The sequence below is a fragment of the Capra hircus genome (assembly GCF_001704415.2).
Source record: "Capra hircus breed San Clemente chromosome X unlocalized genomic scaffold, ASM170441v1, whole genome shotgun sequence".
NCBI lineage: Eukaryota > Metazoa > Chordata > Mammalia > Artiodactyla > Bovidae > Capra > Capra hircus.
In genome coordinates this window covers 38,829,171-38,846,987 of record NW_017189516.1, presented here as the reverse complement: position 1 = coordinate 38,846,987, position 17,817 = coordinate 38,829,171, and the positions used below count along the sequence as shown (strand labels likewise).

At 42.4% G+C, this 17,817-nt stretch overlaps 1 non-coding gene across 1 annotated transcript; it reads left to right on the top strand.

Moving 5' to 3' along the window:
* The first annotated feature begins 14,453 nt into the window (after positions 1-14,453).
* Positions 14,454-14,525, top strand: TRNAC-GCA. The gene has a single exon. It is a non-coding gene; the product is annotated as a tRNA-Cys (tRNA).
* The last annotated feature ends 3,292 nt before the right edge of the window (positions 14,526-17,817 follow it).

Below are 17,817 nucleotides of genomic sequence, written 5' to 3'. Positions count from 1 at the left end.
GAGACAGGAGAGAGAGGAATAAAGGAGCAAGGGAATGCTGGAGAACAGACCACAGCAACTTCCTCTCCTGCCACCATGGTGCCATCGTTAGTTTGGGTTTCTCAGAAAGCAGAGCTTGAGACAGGGGTGTAGGTCATTTATTGGGGAGAGGATTCCAAAGTGTGAGCATGAAAGGTAAAGGGGAGCCAGATGGGGAAGAAAGAGCCAGTGTAAGGATGTTTGAATCCGTTTTCAGGGACTCGATCCCACCAAGACCCCTGAATAGCCTACTGAAGACCTTCTAGCACTGTCCACCTGGCAGGCTGGTGTATTACTTATCCATGGGCTCATGATTCCCATTGCTTGAGGGTGGCCTCCAGGGACAGCAAGCCTTGGGCAGTGCCTCAGTGATCATCCAGCATGTTCCTGGTATTGGAGAAGGTCTGAGGCAGAAGGTAGTAGCAGCAGTGAGGGGCGAGTGACTGCAGTCGAATCCAGAAGCATGCCCCTTATTTCATAACAGAGCCATATACCATGTGTCCCCCTCACATACGATGGCCTGCTTTTAAAATTACTTTTGCTGAACTGCAATTGATATGTGATAGAAGGCAAGGATGAGGAGACACGGTGATGAATTTTCACAACTGTATATGCCCATGGAAATCCACTTCACATGAGATATGAAACATTTCCATCATCCCCAAAATTTCCTTGTGCCACCTGCTTGGAGCCAATCCCCGTCCACACCCAACCCCGGTCCTGAGCCCAGTCAACCCCTGCCCTGACTTGTATCACCAGAGATTAGATCAGGCTGTTTCAGAACTGTACATAAACGGGGACTTCCCTGGTGGTCCTGTGGCTAAGACTCCATGTTGCCAGTGCAGGGGTCCCAGGTTCGATCCTGCATGCCGCAGCTAAAGATCCCGCATGCTGCAACTAAAAACTGGCATAGCCAATAAAGAAATAAGTATTTTTTTAAAAAAAGAACTGCACATAAATTGAATCATATAGTATGTATTCTTAATTCTGGCTTCTTTTGCTCAACAAAATGTTCTTGAGCTTCTCACATGATGCTGCATCATCAGCGGATTCTTCCTTTTCATGGCTGAGAGGTCTTCTATTGTATGAATATGCCACAACTTCTTTATCCATTCTCCAGCTGATGGAAATTTGGACCACTGCCAGTTTGGGGCTATTTAGGAGGAAAACTTATGAACATTCTTGTACAGTCTTTTGTGACCATTATAAATTTCTTATTTTATTAAGGTCTCTTTGTGTGTGTAGTCTCTTTCTAATAGTCTCTTTCTTTGCTTTATAAATCTTAGTGCAAGATGGAGAAGGAGTCAGAAAAAAAAAAAGAGAAGAAGGGAAGGCTCTGCTCCATTCCCTGGAAGGCCCACCACATCTCCTGGCCAAGCAGGCCATGTGTCACAGGAAATGGATTTAATACATGCATGGAATGTTATATAAAAAGCAGTCAGAGTATCTTTTTTTAATATGCCCTTGAATATAAAAAACATGAGCAAAAGGCATCCCTAACTTCTTAATAGCACCTTTAACATACACGCCAGGTATGCAGAGTTTTTAGTTTCTACTTGTTTGTGGTAAAATTTGAATTTCTTATGAGTATGCATTCTTTTATAATCAGAGAAACAATAAAGATTTTTTAAGTCCATTCAATGTGGGTGATTCTCCAAGAATGTGTTTCCTCTCCTTGAAAAATCTCTGTTGTGGCAGAATGTAATGGTATCAAACACTATATATATATGCATATATAATATATATATAATGTATATGTATGAATATAGAGAAAAGTACAATAAATTTAACATAAAAAAACTTGAACAGCCTGGAGCTGAGAATAGAGCATCAAATTATGGCCCCATTACCCTCTCTCAGAGGAAACAGCTAAAATACCTCCAAATAAGATTAGCATGATAAGGAAAGTACAAACAGCAAAGATATTTAAATCTAGAGATCAAAACTGGTTCTTATGCATCAGATGAAATCAGAGAACCTGAGGGGCAGACCTGTAAAGATCCCAGGGGCTTGTCAGCAGACATTTTGCTCATGGGTGTTCTCTTCACCCCAGATGCTCTTCAAGCTGGTACAGCGGGGGACCTCACCACGAACCCCCTCCAGTCCAAGGCTCTTCATACCACTACCCCCCAATTTTTTGCCTTCAAGTCTCTGCTGCTACAGTCTCCTAGCCAGGCTGCCTCCATCAAACCCTCTGGTTCCTATGTCCCAAATACTGATTTCTCTTGACTGCCAAGTTTCTGACTTACTATCCCCTCAGGGGACAGTTAAGACCTTCCCTCTCCCTGCGGGAAACCAGTACATTTTAGCAGTGGCCTTCCTGAGGCATGCCCTTGCCTCAGTGGTCTAATCTCAAATGCTAGCTTAAGTGGTGGGGGTTCCAGGCCCTCTAGGAAGAGGGTGTTTAGCACAGAGCTATTTAAGGGCCAGGCAGAGCTTCCAGTGAAGGCATGCACACGACCACCTCCTTCACGGATGGCTTGTCCTGCCTCCACTATTTCCCTTCAAGGATGGAGATTCTAAAGCACAAATTCATGAAGAGTAATTTTTTAGCTGCCGCTGGCACACAGCTGAGAATTGACTTGGTTCTCACTATGGAGCCAGGATGTGTCATGCTTGGAAAAGCTATTGCAGCAGTGGGGTGATCTCATTAAAATCATAAAATAAACTAAAGCAATCAACACTGCATCCTTGGAAGGCTAGAAGCAGGTAGGAGCTCAGAAATCGCTGGGAGGCAGAAAGTTCCCTTTTCATGTTGGGGAGCAAAGATATTGGCTCCTATTCCCGGGCTAGGGTATCTGAATGCATGCCTCTCTGCCTAATCACATACCTTGCTTCTTTGGCACTTACATGGACAAACTAATCCGCTGTGATATATTTAAAAAGTCAGTGTCGCACAGCAATTTTTGTATTTGGTGCATACTCAACAGAAAAGCTTACCTATTTTCATGAAGAGGCCTGTGCAGGAATTTTCTTAGTGCTGGTCATGGTAGCTTACAATGGGAAGCCACAAAATCACCACCAACAGAAGAATGGATAAATTAAGACAGCAAGGAGAATGAACGATCACATAATACAGCTGGATACCACAAGCACAATACTGAGTAAAAGAACCTGGATGCAAGAGTGCAGGCTGTAGGGTGCCATCTACATAAAGCAGGCAAGCGTTACTTTCACATGCTATTAGGAGTTACAGTGTTGACCCACACAGGCGTGTGCTGACTATGCAAGGGGCGTGACGGGGCTCTTGAGGGGCTGGACCTGCTCTGATTTTTGTTCTGGGTGCTGGTTTCCAGTGTGTGATCAGCTTTTGAAGCCTCACTGAGCTGTGCACTTATGATTTATGCACTTTTTGGTATGTATATTATACTAATAATTTCATGAGAACTCATTTGACAGGCACAAAGCTTCAGTTAAGCAAGATGAATAAACCCTGGAGAGCTGCTGTCAACAGTGTACTTACAGACAACAGTAATGTATCATACACTTAGAAACTTGTTAAGAGAGGAGAGCTCATGTTAAGTGCTCATACCACAACAAAGTTTTAAAAAACTGAAATCATTAGAAAAAACTCTCAATGTCAGACTGTGACAGATGCTCAATGACTGTTAACTGCAGTGAAGGAAATCAAGAGGAGCAGAGGTGAATGGTTAAGTGGTACAAGGGTGTGAAAGTGACTGTAGTCTGCCACGTTCCTCTGTCCATGGGATTCTCCAGGCAGGAATACTGGAGTGGGTGACCATTCCCTACTCTAGGGGATCTTCCCAGCCTGGGATGGAACCCAAGTCTCCTGCACTGCAAACAGATTCTCTACCATTTGAGCACCAGGGAAGCCTAGTACAAGAGTGTTGTTCAGTCACTAAGTCATGTCTGACTTTCTGTGACCCCATGGACTGCAGCACACCAGGCTTCCCTGTCTTTCACTATCTCCCATAGTTTGCTCAAACTCATGTCCATTGAGTCAGTGATGCCATCTAATCAACTCAACCTCTGTCGCCCCCTTCTCCTCCAGAGTATAACGGTGTGCTCTGTGGCTAATATTTCTTGAGGAAAGAACTTCAGAAAGTAGAGAAAAGGAAGTGAGAAAGTGTGTCAAATGTCAGTATGTCCCTACTGATGGCCAAAAAGCATATGAAAAGATGCTTAACATTACTAATTATTAGAGAAATACAAATCAAAACCACAATGAGGTCTCACCTCACACAGATCAGAATGGCCATCATGAAAAATTTACAAACAATAAATGCTGGAGAGAGTGAGGAGAAAAGGGAACCCTCTGATACTGTTGGTAGAAATGTAAATTTGTGGAATTGCTATGGAAATAGTATGGAGGTTTCTTTGAAAACTAAAAATATATTACCATACAATCCAGCAACTCTACTCCTGGGCATATATCTGGAGAAAATCATAATATGAAAAGATACACGCACCTAGTACACTGCCGCACTATTCACAATAGCCACAACACAGAAGCAACCTAAATGTCCATTAACAGATGAAAGGATAAACAAGATGTGGTACATATATACAATGGAATATTACTCAGCCATAAAAAAGAATGAAATAATGCCATTTACAACAACACAGATGGACCCAGAGATTATCATCCTAAACTAATTAGACAGAGACAAATATCATATCACTTATGTGTGAGATCTAAAAAATGATACAAATGGACTTATTTACAAAACAGAAATAGACTTATGGCTACCAAAGGGGAAAGGCTGGGGGAGGGATAAATTAGGAATTTGGGATAAACATATACACATTACTATATAAAAAATAATCAACAAGGACCTACTATATAGCACAGGGAACTCTACTAAATATTCTGTAATAACCTAAATGGGGAAAGAATATGAAAAACAATAGATATATGTATAAGTAAATCATTTTACCTATATGTCTTAAACTAAAAAAATCATTGTAAATCAATTATATTCTAATATACTAAAAACATTTTTTTAAGTTTCAGTATGTCCCTTCTTGAAGAATCCAGAATAATTATACCAATGCAAAATATGTCTCACACCAACAATCTTGACTTAATTAACATATATGCAGAGTACATCATGCAAAATGCCAGGCTGAATGAAGCACAAGCTGGAATCAAGACTGCTGGGAGAAATATCAATAACCTTAGATATGTAGATGACACCACCTTTATGGCAGAAAAGGAAGAGGAACTAAAGAGCCTCTTGATGAAAGTGAAAGAGGAGAGTGAAAGAGCTGGCTTAAAACTCAACATTCAAAAAATGAAGATCATAGCATCTGGTCTCATCACTTTATGGCAAACAGATGAGGAAAAAATGAAACAGTGACAGACTTTCTATCCTGGGCTCCAAAATCAATGCAGATGCTGAATGCAGCATGAAATTAAAAGATGCCTCCTTGCTGGAAGAAAAGCTATGACCAACCTAGACAGAGTATTAAAAAGAGACATTACTTTTCTGACAAAAGTCCATATAGTCAAAGCTATGGTTTTTCCAGTAGTCATATATGGACGTGAGAGTTGGACCATAAAGAAAACTGAGCACTGAAGAATTGATGCTTCTCAACTGTGGTGCTGGACAAGACTCTTGAGAGTCTCTTGGTCTGCAAGGAAATCAGACCAGTCAATCCTAAAGGAAATCAATCCTGAATATTAACTGGAAAGACTGATGCTAAAGCTGAAGCTCCAATATTTGGCCCCCTGATGCAAAGAGCTGGCTCATTGGAAAAGACTCTGATGTTGGTAAAGGTACAAGGCAGGAGGAGAAGGGGATGACAGAGGATGAGATGGTTAGATGGCATCACTGACTCTATGGACATGAGTCTGAGCAAGTTCTGGGAAGGTGAAGAACAGGGAGGCCTGGCATGCTGCAGTCCATGGGGTCGCAAAGAGTCAGACATGCCAGAGAGACTGAACAAGAATAACAATCTTGACTAGCAAAAAGGTCGCATGTCAAGGCAAAAGGTAATCATCTCATGGAATTTCTTCCCTCTAGTAAAAGTCATACACATTATCAATATATTCTTTCTAAGAGGCAGTAAGAATTTTAAAGCAATTTCTCTTTGTTTCATATGTTGATAACTCTCTGGCTCCAAATCCTCAGAGCAAAACAAGACAACGTGTCTACTGCTCAACACTTAGTCACCCAGTGTTCTGGTCCTGACATACTCAGGTAAGAGTGCTCAAAAGCTAGAACCAGGGCAAGTGTTCAGAGTCTTAAATGTCTGCTGAAGACAATTACACATCATTATATGTACACGAGATAAGATTCACATGCACAAGAGAAAAACCTTTGAGGAAACTGTCACAAAATTGATTGACGAGAATCTACTGAATTCATTTTTCCTCCAAAGAACAAAGAACTCTCTGAGGATAAGTTGGGTACCTTTGTAGACCCTCATCTTGACACACAAGGTCCCTTTCCCCTGAAGCATCGTTTCTCACACCTTAGGGTGTACATACCCTGGAGATTCTATTAAATTGCAGATTCCAATTTGTGGGTCTGAGCTGGGGACTGAGATTCTCCATTTCTAACAAACTCTCAAGTGAGCCTGATGTTGTTGTTCTGAGGACCACACTTTGAGTGGCACAGTCCTAAAATGGGGAGTTGTCAGTAATCATAGGAGCCTGATGAAATCCTCTTATTGATATTTTCAGGGGCTTTTCATTTTTTAGTATACACTACAAGTCTCTGGCAACAAAGCCACTATCAACAGCGATGGTAGGGGTGGACACTGATTGATGGAGGAGAGAAGTGGAGAAATACTATTCCCTACATACTATTTGTACTCTGTGATTCATGAACCACGTGAAGGTTCACTCATTCCAGAAATTAGATAAATACAAGAGGAAGAAAAAAAACCAATTCATCTGTTACATCTGGTTTGTTCCTAGCTAAGTAAAGCCGGCACCAGTCTAATCTGTCTCAACATTCTGATTCATTCTTTAACCGGGTAAGCAAAGGTGGATCCATTGTGTGGAGATATCATTAGTATCCAGGAAGCACCAGGCTTGATCACAAGGGTCCCTCATCTTGTCCTGCAGCTGTTGATGGTGAGCCCTGTCACTGAGATTTGGGGTGGTTTCCGTGACTAATGACTGGTAGAAGGCTGCATACTTCAATGTGAGCACGTATCTAGGATATAATTCATCCACCAGATAAAGAAACCTGTTAAGGTTACAGCTCCTTCCAAGTGAAAGCTTTTCCAGCATTAAGCACAATCAAAGCAAAGCTGTTAGGATCAGGAAGAGGACTAACACACACAGGGCACTCAAGTCTGAGGGGGAAAACGTACATTTTGGTGGGGGTGGGGGAGGAATACGGTCTTTAACTGAACAACGGCCTTTCAAATACATTTTCACACACTGATTTGTTGAACTTCTGATCCATTCATAAACAGGAAAACATTTTAAAGTGTGTTTATAATTGTACGATATTTACCGGTAAACTTTTTAATGAAGTATGGTAGGCAGAGAAAAGCACACAAATGAAAATTCACAAAAGTGAATCAACAAAATTTCACAAAGTGAACAGGGCCCAAGGAAAAGAATCAAGGCATAAAGCATCATTGGAACCCCAGAAAGCACTCATTATGCTTCCTTCCAGTCACTAACCCCTACCCCACGGTAAGCTCTATTTTGACGTCTAATAGCATAGTGGTTTTGCCCAGTTTTGAGCATTACAAGATGGAATCATGCACTGTTCTAAGATTTTAATTAGCACCTTCATGAACCCTTTTCTAATCAGTAAATTGTATATCTTCTGTCTCTATACTCAGAAAGGGTGCCAATGAATAGCTGGCTGATTAAGTTATCACAGTAGACCCCTAAACCACTGTGTGTTGTTTTTCTCAAAAGAGTTGCATGAAAGAATACTGTCCCCCAACTACAATACCTCTCTGTAAAAGGACACGTCCCAGGACAGCGTCTTCATCTCCCTTCTCTTTTCAAGTCATCGGTTTTAAATTACCAAGTGACCCAGAGGCACTGTAGATTTCAGGTCTGCAAATCTCTTCAGAGTCAGGAAAAAGAGTAGAGGAGAGGATAAATCCTCCTCCTGTCAGCAAACCCCAAAACAACAATACCCCTGTTAACCTCATTAGGGAGAAATTCCATGGCAAGGAGAGAAGATGTAGCCCTCCTGGAGTGAAATTATCGGCTCTGCTGGAGTAAGATGGGGCCAGACCAGGGGTGACTTTGTTTTAGCTTTAGCAGCTGGCTAAGCGGGATGCCTGAGGGATGTCTTTTGGGTGAGGACAGTCTGGGCAGGGGAACATATATAAAGTGGCACAAAGAAGCCTTCAGAAGAAGATGTTATAAAGGCAACTGATGAAGTTGTTGACAGGACGGACAGAGACCTGGAAATCTAGTTTTGTGGTATGGATGTCAGGAATCAGGGCTATTTATGACCATACAGAGGATACTGGAAACCAAAAAGGAGAGCAGCAGCTTTACTTTCCCATTTTTTCCCCCTCAGAAAACCACTCTGGCTGAAGTCTGCCTCACTTCATGTCAAATCCAGCAAGACTGAGGGGATGATAATAGCCCTGGGGAAGAATCTGAAGACCAAGAGCCCATTTTATCATAGCAGGAGAGATGAAAGCTTCGTCCTTGGCCCAGGATCACATTGCTATGGCTCCAGAATGGAAGGACTTCATACAAAAGGTTTACCCATTAAAAGTCCTTTTTTAATGTCCATAGGCCTGACATCTTGATCAGGTCACACATCCCATCGTGTTTTAGGTCATCAGACCTACTGGAGGTGGCACAGGGCCATGAAAGGAAACGTGGCAACTGGGAAGCTTGTGAGCAGCAAATACTCACAGGGCACCTAGTCTGCAGTTGGCACAGATGGAAATACATTCCCTTGCCTTAGGGAATTCACCATCCTTAGAAATGCAGACTCTCGAACTCCTCCCCACTCCTGCATCAGAATCTGCATGCAATCAAGACCTCGAGGTGGTTTCCACCGATATGAAAGTTCAAGTGGCTTTGACCTGAAATGAGACTCTAGCTCAGTTATTCTAACCTCTAGTTGCATATTAGAACATTCTGGAGAGTCTGTGAAATCCTTGTTTTCTTTCCTACACTGTTGCTGGGAATGTAAGGTGGTGCAGCCATTGTGGAAAATAGTATGGAGTTTCTTCAGAAAACTAAAAGGAAAATCAGCATATGATCCAATCATCCCATTCCTGGGCATATACCTGGACAAAACTGTAATTCAAAAAAGATACATGCACTCCTATGCACAAGACATGGAAACTACCTACATGTCCATTGAGAGATGAATGGATAAAGAAGATATGCTACACATATACAATGGAATACTATCAGTGCCCCCCCAAAAAGAATGATATAATGCCACTTGCAAGCAACATGGCTGCAACTAGAGGTTATCATGCTAAGTGAAGTAAGTCAGAATAAGAAAGACAAATACCAGATGATATCACTTATATGTGGAATCTAAAATATGACATAAATGAACCCATCTACAAACAGAAACAGAATCATGGACACAGAGAACAGACTGATGGTTCCCATTTGGATGGAGGTTGGGGTTGGCAGAGGGGTGGAGTGGGAGGCCAAGGTTAGCTGATGTAAGCTTTTACATACAGGGTGGATAAAACTATATTCAACATCCTATGATAAATGGTGATGGAAAAGAACACATTTTTTAAAAAAGAATATATATATGTGTGTGTATGTGAGTATGACTAAATCACTTTGCGGTTCAGCACTAATTAGTACAACACTGAAAATCAACTGGGCTTCCCAGGTGGCACTAGTGGCAAAGATCCGCCTGCCAGTGCAGGAGACATAAGAGACCTGGGTTGGATCCCTGGGTCAGGAAGATCCCCTGGAGAAGGGCATGGCACCCCACTCCAGTATTCTTGCCTGGAGAATCCCATGGACAGAGGAACCTGGTGGGCTGCAGTCCACGGGGTCGCAAAAGAGACAGACATGACTGAAGTGACTTAGCACACACACACATACTTCAATTTTTAAAAAGTCCTTATTCCCAAGAGAGCAGTAAACCACAAGACCTGGGGCAGGAGCATTTCAGGCCCAGAGAAGAGCCAGGGAAAAGGTATGAGGTGGGGACAATCTTGGAGTACTTCAAGGACAACAAATAGGGCTAGTTGATGGTGAGAGTGATGGGAGTTGAGGCCAGCCAGAAAGGCCATTCCAAAGTGACCTTCAGGCGACTGGAACTAGGATCGATGAGAAGCCACTGATGACTTTTGAACAGTTAGTCAGCATTTAGTATTAAAAAATACTTCAGCCCTGAGTTAAACCGTGATGTTTCTAAATAGTCGTTTTTTTTTTTGACCACCTTACCCCATTAAAAAACAAAACAAAACCCTTGCAAAACTGAGAGTAGTGTACTAATGCAGTGTGGAAATCAAAAATTGTGCTAGGATAACAAAATTCACAGAGGAAGATAAATTAAGTAAAAACCACAGGTTGAAGTCTTCGTGCGCTGCTGCAAGATCAGTTGATCAGTGGGCGGGGTCGGGTAGAGAGCCCCTCTGCGGATTATTTACAAGGCAAAATAATAGATCAGGCCCTCTTCCCAGACTTCCTCTTGGGCTGCTTGCTCCCTCTTCCCGCACCTCCCCCCCCCCCCCCCCCCCCCGTACAGCAATTCCTTGGTTTCTTTTAGCCATACTCCTGTCAGAAGTCACTTAATATCAGTTGGGCAAGCTCTTAATAAAATCTGTGCACATGGCTTGTATCCTCATCCTGAAATGGGCCTGCCTCACTTCTTCCTCAAAATCACAACGCTGGGTCCGGGGATGATGGCACAAAGTTAAACCAAGTGAGGGCTGGAGGAGGACACGGTGCAAAGTCTGGGAGATGAATCCCAGCAAAGACAGTCAAGTACCATCCAATCCAGTTCTCCCTAAATAGATTTGGAAACTGAGACCTAAAAAAAGTGAACTTGCTTTTTTATTGGTCAGGATGCAGAGCTAATTTGTGGCCGAATCCACCCAGGCCATCAATGAAAACGCCTGCCCTCTGGGGCCTGCCAAACTCCTTCATGAGCACCGTTTGCCTCCAGAGACCCTGGTATCCCTCCCCCACCTCAAGCCTGCACATGGCTTTATGACTTTGTCCCTGTCCTTGGAGTTTCTGGGACTATCTCCAAAATTCTCCCTAGAGTCAGGAGAAGTCCAGCAAAGATATGTAAATATCAGAGGGCCCTTAGAGACTGTGGAGTACAAAGAACTCTTCAGCTGGTGGGAAGTTCCAGGGGCTGCCCCAGCTTCAGACCTGAGCCATTCCAGCAGGAAGCCCACAGCAACCAGCATTTTAAGAGCCTTCACTGAAGTGGCTGCCAGCATTAGAAGGTCCCCTAGGACTGTGCATCATCCCGTGTGACCTAAGGTAACCCTGGACCCCATAAACAAGCCCCAGCAATCAGTATGCCACCGATCAGCCTTCAGAGGACTTGAATGTAACGGCCCTCATGGTCAGGCACATTCTTGGCAAAAGCAGTGTGGTTGGTTGGACCTCCCATGCAGGAGTCACTCAGGACCCACGACCTCAGCACCTACTCTAACTTTTGCTGCATAACAAGCCATTAAAATGCTGGAGAGGGTGCAGAGAAAAGGGAACCCTCTTACACTGTTGGTGGGAATGTAAACTAGTACAGCCACTACGGAGAACAGTGTGGAGAGTCCTTAAAAAACTGGAAATGGAACTGCCATACAACCCAGCAATCCCACTGCTGGGCATACACACAGAGGAAACCAGAATTGAAAGAGACACGTGTACCCCAATGTTCATTGCAGCACTGTTTACAATAGCCAGGACATGGAAGCAACCTAGATGTCCATCAGCAGATGAATGGATAAGAAAGCTGTGGTACATACACAATGGAGTATTACTCAGCCATTAAAAAGAATACATTTGAATCAGTTCTAATGAGGTGGATGAAACTGGAGCCTATTATACAGAGTGAAGTAAGCCAGAAAGAAAAATACCAATACAGTGTATTAATGGATATATATGGAATTTAGAAAGATGGTAACGATGATCCTATATGTGAGACAGCAAAAGAGACACAGATGTAAAGAACAGACTTTTGGACTCTGTGGGAGAAGGTGAGGGTGGGATGACCTGAGAGAATAGCATTGAAACATGTATATTATCACATGTGAAATAGACTGCCAGTCCAGGTTCGATGCATGAGACAGGGTGCTTAGGGCTGGTGCACTGGGATGACCCTGAGGGATGGAATGGGGAGGGAGGGGGGTTCAGGAATGGGAACACACGTACACCCATGGCTGATTCATGTCAATGTATGGCAAAAACCACTACAATACTGTAAAGTAATTAGCCTTCAATTAAAATAAATTAATTAATTAAAAAATTTTAGTGGCTTGAACTAATAAGCATTGGTTCATTCTCCTGATTCTGGGTGTCAGCTGAGATGTTCTTCCAGTCTGGGCTGCCTAGTATGGTCTCAGTCACCTGCCTAGTAGTTGGCAGGGTGGCTGGTCTCAGGGGCCACAGGTGGGATGGCTCATTTCTGTTCCATGGACTCCAGCAGGCTAGCCTGAGCTTCTTCACACAGTTAACTCAGGGTGGCAAAGAGAGGGCAGCTTCACAGGGCAGGGGCTAGTGATGATTCTCATAGAAAACAGGAAAGGTGAGGGGAGGGATAGCTTAGGAGTCTGGGATTAACAAAACACACCACTATATATAAAACAGGTAATCAATAAGGACCTACTGGATAGCACAGGGAACTCTACTCAATATTCTGTAATAAACTACATGGGGAAGCATCCTGAAAAAGAATGGATATATGTATATGGATAACTGAGTCACTTTGCTGTACAGCTGAAATATACACACCATTGTTAATCAACTATACTCCAGTATAAAATTAACATTTTTAAAAAAGATTCTGTTGTATCCTATGGCCAAGCTCAGGTTCAAGGGGTGGGAAAATAGATGCAACCTCCTGATGGGAGGGACGTCCCTGGTGGTCCAGTGGTTAAGACTCTAAGCTCCCAATACAGAGGGCCAAGGGTTGATCCCTGGTCAGGGAACTAGATCCAGGGCTTCCCTGGTGGCTCAAATGGTAAAGAATCTGCTTACAATGCAAGACACCTAGGCTCAATCCCTGCATTGGGAAAGTCCCACGGAGAAGGGAATGGCAACCCACTCCAGTATTTTTGCCTGGAGAATTCCATGGACAGAGGATTTTGGTGGGCTACAGTCCATCGGGCCACAAATAGTCAGACACGACTGAGCAGCTAACACTTTCACTTGTGGGAGGAGCAGTAAAGTAAACTTGCAAAGGATGTACAGGTAGAGATGGGGAGTATGGGTTGTGGCCTTCTTTTGTAATCAACCACTTTGTTCAGAGTCTTCCAAACACAAACCTCCTTCTTCATCCCATGAAAAATAGGGATTGTTTCTAATCCTCGCTTCCCACAGCTGCTTGCCTCTTAAGTAATTGGGTTCCAGAAAGGAGTCACACTATTCCAACCTGATAAAATTCCATATTAGCCGATGACTTATCAATTTCATCCATGCACTAACTGTTTTATTCCCAGGGTCATTCATGCAGACAACAAGTTAAGATTTTTTTAATGTATTTGTTTCTGTATTAAAGATTTTATTTTACCTGACAGTTTTACTCAGGGAGCCTGCTCGTGAGCAGTGACATTCTGTCCAATAGCAACACTACAAATTATATTTAGCAAATCAACATGCTACAAGACAGTAGCAGACTCAATTAGAAATATAATGCTTGGCTGCTTGTTTATTGCTTATATTGTATATTTTTCACACATATAAAGGTCAAGATTGCATTTATACTTGAGCTGTCTAAAATAAGAAAGCCATAACCAGGAAATTCAACAATATATTTTCTGGCGCATGCTCTATTTTCTCTCTGGCCAAGTCCTCAAGTAGTCGGAAAACATACAACCTTATGTGCATCCTGGAGTGTGGGAGTGAGATGGTTGGTATCAAGAAGGCTGCTAATTTTTTTTAATGTTGCAAGTTGCTAGGAATTATTAGGTTCTCATTGGTACCGGTGACATTCAAGCTATTTAAGTTTGAAAAGATCTAATGCTGGTATTTCTGCTTGCTGTGTAGGTCTTGTGAAACAGCTCAGTCCAATCCAGCCCATTTATTCCAGTCATAAAGAGAATGGAGAAAACCAACAAGGGACTCTGTTCCAAATGCGAATCTCTTCTCATAAGTAGCTTTTCAAGCAATATGTAAATTTACTCCACTATCAAAAGCACCCATGAGATGTATTAGCTGCCTTTATGGGTCATCTATGGGAGCCCCTTTGTGTGTACATAGAGATAAGTGTATCTGTGTAGTAGATATTTTTTTCTTCAGATGTAAAGTTATATGAAGTTCCAGTCTCTTTCTAAACATGTCCTCTTTCTAGGTTTAGATATGTCCACCAGGGGCTTCCCTGGTGGCTCAGACGGTAAAGCGTCTGCCTGCAATGCAGGAGACCCAGATTCGATTCCTGGGTGGGGAAGATCCTCTGGAGAAGAAAATTGCAACCCACTCCAGTACTCTTGCCTGGAAAATTCCATGGACAGAGGAGCCTGGTAGGCTACAGTCCATGGGGTCAGACACGACTGAGTGACTTCACTTCACCTGATGTGAAGAGCTGACTCACTGGAAAAGACCCTGATGCTGAGAAAGACTGAGGGCAGGAAGAGAAGGGGTGACAGTTGCCAAGATGGTTGGATGGCATCACTGAATGGACATGAGTCTGAGCAAGCCCCAGGAGATGGTGAAGGACATGGAAGCCTGGCGTGCTATAGCTCATGAAGTCACCAAGAGTCGGACATGACTGATGGGACTGAGTGATTGAACAATGTCATACATTGTTACAATACAGGGGTTGCCAATTTTTTCCCATAAAGGGCCAGATAATAAATGGATTTAGTATTTTCAGACCATATAGTCTCTCCCAACTAAACTCTGCTATTGTAGCATGAAAGTCATCATAGACCATCTGTAAATGCATAGGCGTGGCTGTGTGTGAATAGAACTTTATTGATGGACACCGAACTCTTCCTATAATTGTCACATGTCATGAGTTCCCATTCTTCTAAAAAAAACTTTTGCAACCATATATACAAATGTCAAAACCCCTCTTACTAGAAGGAGTGGAGGATAAATTAGGAGTTTAGGATTAACAGATACACACTGCCATATATAAAATAGATAACCAACAAAGATCTACTGTATAGTACAGGGAAATATGCTCAGTATTTTGTAATAATCTGTAACAGAAGATATATATGTATGTAGTATGCAATTACTTTGCTGTACACCTAAAAGTAACACAACATTGTAAATCAACATACTTCAACTTTTTTAAAGGGGAGGGGGAAAGAGAACATAAAAAAAAACTAACCCTCTTAGTAGTTTACAGACTCCTGACCCTAATGCATTAACTAACAGAGAACCATCTGACATGCTTTCCGATATCACTGCAGCATCTCTGTTTTCTCTATGAAACCTAATTTCTTTAAAATTTTAAGCAACCTCCTTGTATGTATAACCGCAGAGAAGAATCACGTCTTTGTTCCTCTGTATTTTTTAAGTAAAGATAAAAGCCACTTGATAGTGAATTAGCCTTCCCTTTCTTTGCTGCTGCTGCTAAGTCGCTTCAGTCGTGTCCGACTCTGTGCGACCCCATAGACGGCAGCCCACCAGGCTCCCCCATCCCTGGGATGCTCCAGGCAAGAACACTGGAGTGGGTTGCCATTTCCTTCTCCAACACATGAAAGTGAAAAGTGAAAGTGAAGTCGCTCAGTCATGTCCGACCCTCAGGGACCGCATGGACTGCAGCCCACCAGGCTCCTCCGTCCATGGGATTTTCCAGGCAAGAGTAATGGAGTGGGGTGCCATTGCCTTCTCCGTCCCTTTCTTTATGTGCACATAATTTTGTAAGTTTAGGTCTTTCCTTTTCATTATTCTTTACAAAGCTTCAGATTTGTCTGAGTGACGTGACAATGATCTGTGAATTGGCAACATGAGTAATAAATCACTAAGTTGTGGGACAAAACTCACTCTGATAATGGCAGCTTATTTTTCCATCCCAGAATCAGCAAATTCCATCCTTCAAGATCTTCCATTATGCATTGTAGTTCTAGCCCTATGTTGTCTTTGATTACAGCATATCATAAAGACCTGTGTGCAATCTGATCCTTTTTGATTTTCCAATTTAGATCTCAAGAAGTGAATAAAATCAATGTCAGCATTTTGACAGCGGTAGTAGTTCAGACTTTGTTCAGAATTTTTTTCTTATAACTTATGTTGTTCTATATTCTGATGATACATAGAAAATGTTTCGCAGTGTTTGCATTTATCTCATTGCTTTGAATGTTTCTGTCTGATATAGACAAGGCTGGGTACCCTCCATGTCCAGATAAAACTGCTCCACAGTTCATCTCATTCTGGATGGATGAAGTAGGTCTAATGAATCTTATCATGTTACTTTGCCATCTGATGCCTTATGAGTTTTTTGGTAAACATATTATGCTGGATTTACTTAGTAGAAGCTTTAATGTTTTAAGTGGCTTTTTGAATACTAAACCTATTTGATTTGCTTTCCCCACAGTCAAAGTGACACAACATTGATCTATTCTGAGTTGCTGAAGGTTCCCTTTGAGGCATTTCCGCTCAGGTACTATTTACATCTTCTTTCATTCCTGTGCATGAATCTGTATCTTTCAGTGTAAGCCTCTTTCTTCTTCAGGTCAACCATGAATTCAATTCAGTGACTTTGGGAGACTTGCTGGGCCCTGAGTTTGGTGCCAGATATTGTTGTGAAAGGCACAAGAGAGGAAACATGCCTGATCTTAAGACATCAACACCTGTCCTGAAGAAGTGCTCAAAAGCCAATAGCTACTAAACAGAATATGTGAACTTGGTTTCAGATGATTTTAGGCAATGGAAAGATGACTTACTAAAGGTACCATAGCATCGATTTTAAGTTTCCCCTGCCATGCCTATTAAACTATTGCCTCTACTGTCCTCTCCATCTGATGAAAGGAGGTAGCCTCTTTCTGGTTAGAAGTCACACTATGAAACTTTAAATTAAAAATGCTTATTCACTACATCTACCAAATTTATGTAGCATTCTAGCGGCGGAGAAGCTAACAAAAAGGATGCTGTGTGAGACAGGACCAATTTTATGTTCTGACTATCATTTTGAGCAATCAAAAATTTGCTCATGAGCTTCCCTGGTGGTCCAGGGGTTAAGAATCTGCCTTGCAGTGCAGGGGACACAGGTTCAGTCCCTGATCCAGGAAGATCCCACATGCTGCGGGGCAGCTAAGCCCATGCACCATAACTACTGAGCCTGTGCTCTAGAGCCCACAAACCACAACTACTCATCTCCTGTGCCACAGCCACTAGAGCCCATGCACCCTACATCCCGTGCTCCACAAGAAGAGAAACCACCACAGTGAGAAGCTTGAGCATCACGACTGGAGAAGCCCCCGCTCACCACAACTAGAGAGAGCAACAAAGACCCAGTGCAGTCAAAAATAAACAAACAAAATATCTTAAAATAAAACAAAGTTAATCACAATTAATAAAAAATTGCTCATTAACTATGAAAAAATTAAATCCATTGTATTGAAGAACTAGTGGGGCTTATTTTTTTTAATGTAAATTGAATTGACTGTCTGGCTCAGTTCAAACTGGTTGAGCTGAAACTTAGTTAGGCTCAGCCTAGTCAGAGGCAGGGGCGGGTTAAAGGTGTGTCTAGGAATGTAGAAGGGCAGTTATTCAGGATCAGAGGTGAA